We start from the raw sequence: 5,000 nt of genomic DNA on the forward strand, positions 1-5,000 counted from the left end.
AGAAAGTTCTGTCATTTTCAGTTGATTAATGTACAAAGCATTAGATAAATCTAAAACTATCCTTTTAATTCTCACATTGTCACGTTTTATGTACATTCCGTTGTTACTAATAGCACTCAGTTTTTCCTACTTATAAATTCAAGTTCTAACGCTTTGTACATTAATCAACTGAAGATGACAGAAGTTTCTGTCGAAACATGTCTTATAATCTTAAAAGTTTTGTCGTTTTCTTTAAAGGGCTCTATTTCAGTGATGAAAAACTTGAACCTTGTATGTCGTGGATAATGGAACCAAAAGGTCGAGACAGCAGAAAGCAAATCGTTATCTTTAAGAAGATTACGACATTTTTTTAATTTCCAAGACATGTTTCGATGTTACGAACATCATCGTCGGTTACAGAATATTTGAAAAATCTGAGGACAAAATGTAACAACCAGGCGAAACAAAGGATCTTGATATTAGCAAGCAAGCCACTTATTCATCGAATTCGTTCTGAAAGTCGCCTATAGTAATGAAGTCAGTACAAAGGTTCAAGACATGTTTCAACAGAAAATTCTGTCATCTTCAGTTGATTAATGTACAAAGCGTTAGAAGTTGATTTGCAAGCAGTGTTGTGGTCTGTCTTCTGTGATGTATCATGGTTGGGAGGGTAAATGCTCGGAGAAATTAGCTACACCAAGCTACTCTAAAATCCGAGGGTAAATAAAGATATATGATGATGATGATGATGATGATGATGAAGCAGGAAAAAGTGCTAATTATGCTAACGTTTTATGTACATTCCGTTGTTACTAGCATAATTAGCACTTTTTCCTACTTTGAAATTCAAGTTCTAACGCTTTGTACATTAATCAACTGAAGATGACAGAAGTTTCTGTCGAAACATGTCTTATAATCTTAAAAGTTCTGTCGTTTTCTTTAAAGGGCTCTATTTGATGAAAAACTTGAATCTTCGTACTGACTTTATTACTATAGGCGACTTTCAGAACGAATTCTATGAATAAGTGGCGGCGTATTCAGCAGATAAGCTGTACTTTTTTCTATTTTTTACTTTTCTGTCTGCACTTTTAGTGGAACAAATCTTATTCTTACTGATTTTAGTCTTTAAAAATCTATATTTGTGAAAGAGCAATCGTTGTGTTATTATAATAGGATGACGTGGCCAGTAACTTTAGAACCGCAGCTGACAACACAGGCCCTTCATGTACCTCGAACCACTGAGAGCCTGCTCGCAGGCTAGTCTTCGTTGAATAAAAGTGCCAATTATTATTCACAATTGTTGCAAAAAAGGAAACACGATTTGATTTCTTTTCTTCCATCCGTTTTATGTTGGAAGTAGATATTGTTCACACACCGTAGTGACCTATTCACTGACACCCATTGAATTAATGGATCCATGTACGTGTTGGAAATTGTCACTGCAATGGCTTGAGATTCATGCCACAAAAGTAACTTTGAATCCTTATCATATTCTAGCGATAAAAAGAAAAACGCAAAGATACAATAGGTGTTAGCCTCCTTAAAAAAAAACTCTATGGCCCAAAAGGAAAAGGGTGCCAAAGCAAATCCCCGTTGCACTTAGAGAGACCCACACGTCAAGCACAAAGCGCCTATCTGCAACTAACCTCGAATAGGTAAATCAATTTGATCCTTGTTATAATAGATATATCATGAGAAGAATTAATTGAATAAGAAATTGGTCATTTTTAACACTTGAATTTCTTGAAGAAACATGATTTTAAGTTATTTTGAATAGGAATGTTTAATAACCGTAATTTGTCACTTATCTGCTGCACTTCTGGTATTCTATTCGTAAATTTCTTTTACTTGAGTGAAAAATTCAATATTTAGCAACCGAAGGAATGAAGTGTGTTGAAATATCTATTACCCCAGGCAGTGTGTCATATTTTAGGAAAGGAGAAAAGAGTGAATCAAGCGGAATTGGTCCAAGGAGCTATCCTTGAGGTGCGCGGCAGGAAGTACTTACGAAGCTAGAACTTAGGTACATTTTTCATAGTGACTATCTATAGGCGACTTTCACGATAGCCTCCGATGTAAAGCAAGTCATATGCATGGCAATACCTGTCCACGTATATCATAAAACTCAAGTCTTTTGCTGCCACAAATTCGAGACAGCTTTCTGATCGGTTATCGGTTTCAGTATTCATACACTTGTCCATTCAGTCTCAACACTGCAAAATTATTAGAGATCAAAGAACTTTACTATGCACTTACCTGTGAATCGAGATCTATAGTCCTGTGTCTTCACCGCTACACTTCAGCGACGAACATGATCAACCCAACACAGTTCTTTTCATTATTTACTTTTGTATACTAATCCTAACCTGAACCGAGGTTTAATTTTGGCTCCAAACAGGTTTCCTCAAATCATCTGAGTGCATATTCAACCTAGGTAAAGTGAGGATCACCAATTTAACCTGTAAAAACGGATTCAACCTGAGACCGGGTTTTACCTGCAACATATAGACGTTGCAAATGGGCAAATTTATGTACTCCTATCAAATCTCGACCCTTCCCGTTCACTGTTAGCAAACAAAATTGTTTTACTAAAAAATGCAAATACATTCCTATTATACAAGAAATTATAAGACCTTCCAATTACTTTACTGCAGAACTAATACTAATAAACAATTCTCCGCGCTTTTTATCAAGGTCATAAGTTTTACAATCTTCCTAATTCCGATGTTGTTTCTGCCAACTCTCTTGCCTACGTATACTTTAAAGAAAAAACTTGAAGCTATTTATTTGTAACAATTATTAATGTATAACGCAGTTGAGTGTGTATATTGTTTCCTACGAAATTCATGTTTGATTGTCAAAGATCTGAAGTGCAATCTGTCTACTTTTTGGCCTTTTATCCTATTTAATATCTTTCAGTTTTCGAATCTCTAATTATCTCAGTCGTTCGTTAGTTAGAACAGATCCATTCTAGGTCGTGTTACTGAGGAGGTCTTGCCTAAGTTCGTTCAGACTGATAATGCGTCTCTAGTATAAAAACGGACGCGACAATGCTTTGGATGTTTTTCCTGATTTTCAGTCCTCTGTGACAGTTACAGAAAATCAGATTATTTCACATTTTTGGCATGAAATGCGTTGATATCATTTTTGGGAGATGGGAAGATACGTCAACCCAAAATGAATGGTATTTGGTTTACGATTTCACGGAATACTTGCTTTCGTTTTCGGTTTTATACACTTCATTGAAATCCGTGTCATGCATGATCACTGTGAAACTCGGAAAACCGCGAAGTCCAAATATAACAATTATATTTCTGCAATGTTAATTGTATGTATACTGATAAAGCAAAGTAAAACCCACTATAAGATACTATAAATAATCATACCAGTGTTTACGGATCTGTATTATCTTTCTTTGCCCTCTCTGTTGCTGGAGTTCTTTTAAGAAGCTATATCACTTTTTCGTGATCTGTCAAAGTGCAGGAATGGTCCACCCTTCAATGAATTCATTGGGTGTCAGTAAAGAGGTAACTGGGTTGTGTCAACAATATCGACTCCCTATGTAAAAAGAGTGGAGGCAGCCACGTCCCAATTCAAGGTAACTTAAGCCTTAAAACTGTTGGCTTTTAGTCTTCTGGTTTCTTCTTCTGTTAGGGGTTCGTGCGTCCCATCATGACTGAACAAACTAATGCGCACAGGTAGGAGCCGATTACATAAGCCGGGCTGGCCCGGTTAGGTGGGCTGGCTCGTTTAGCCGAGATCCCCGGCACGTCTGAGAAAAACACCAAAAATCAAGTTTGCAATTACATGGAAAAATCTCAGCGCGGTTAGCCGAGATTCCGGCATTCAGATGTCGATGGATAGCAGCGAAGCCCATAAAAATTAATTAATAATGCTGGAAACTGCATTTATTGCCGGGCTACTTTCGGGAAATCGGTGACACAAGTGAAGGGCGATCAATTTTTGAGAATGGTAAGAAATCGAGCGTTTTCATGACATGGCCGTGCCGAGTACACGACCCTCGAATTAAAAAATCAAAATTGAAGCATATCGTACAATACACATGAATCTCATATCTCATCTCATAGAAAATAAACAAATGAAGGGGTATTTCCGGCTTAGACGTACTTAGGCTGTCTTTTCTTAGGGAAATCAGAGCCGGAAATGGACGGGGTACTCAGGGCAGGGGTCCCAGAACCTTGTTTTATGATAGTGGTTCGCGACGTTCCCAAAGAGTCTCAAAACATGGAGCTTAGTTGCTTTAAACAACAAAAAATTAACTGAAAGGTTTTTAATCAGAATTAAGCCAGGTTTATCATTAACCCTTTTTTTTGAGCACATGACTTTCTCTAGCCCTTTATTCTCAACAAACTGCGGCATTCAAGTTTTGATCGTTTTGTATTGTACGGTGAAAAATTGGGCACTAGCTGGTGGTAGGAATATGGCTTTTATGAAGTATGCACTTGGCCACTGTCCAAACACTGTTCAAAGCGCGTTCACTATAATCTGCGCATGTACACGTTCTTTTATCATGTAAAATTCGAGCTGTCTCTTTTTTGTAGACACATCATTAGATGTGTTCATGTTTCCACCGTTTAATACTGTTGACATAGTCACGAGATTTTCGTCCCCATTACGTTTCGTAGTAAAGTAATTAGAGGTTTTTGCTCTTATCATCATAGTATTTGGTGACCAAAACTCTTTGCAGGAGATGCGTGACACTCAACAATTAATAAACAAGTAGAGTGATATAAAATAAATATCAAAAAGTTTCAGTAGTTTTTTTTTTAGATCACAGATGTTTCCGGTGTAGAACCCTTCTCCAGGGTGAAGAAAACCTTTGAAATATGCATTGTATGTATATCCATAAAATATCTACACTCCTCTCTCATTTTTTATATGACACTGAATAACTTAAAAATAAGAAAATGACGCCCCGAATAAGCAATTAGATTTGGTACCGCTGAGAGCAGAATTCCATGCCAAGTGCACTTCCCTTTAATTAATATCCTTTTGCTAAG

General features: G+C 36.9%; 1 protein-coding gene across 4 annotated transcripts in view; it reads left to right on the forward strand.

Annotated features, from left to right (window-relative positions):
* LOC137975953 (uncharacterized) overlaps positions 1–5,000 on the forward strand; it is a 36,003-nt gene that overhangs the window by 7,068 nt on the left and 23,935 nt on the right. The window contains exons 1-2 of one of the 4 annotated variants that reach the window (XM_068823173.1): positions 3,639–3,677; positions 4,771–4,833. The exons of 2 other annotated variants lie outside the window; for them this stretch is intronic. The gene's annotated coding sequence lies outside the window, so the exon portion shown is untranslated. Of the gene's footprint in view, positions 1–3,638; positions 3,678–4,770; positions 4,834–5,000 lie in introns of those variants that run through there. One more of the 4 variants, XM_068823172.1, reaches the window with a different exon arrangement.

This window comes from Montipora foliosa, chromosome 11 (genome assembly GCF_036669935.1).
Source record: "Montipora foliosa isolate CH-2021 chromosome 11, ASM3666993v2, whole genome shotgun sequence".
Lineage (NCBI taxonomy): Eukaryota > Metazoa > Cnidaria > Anthozoa > Scleractinia > Acroporidae > Montipora > Montipora foliosa.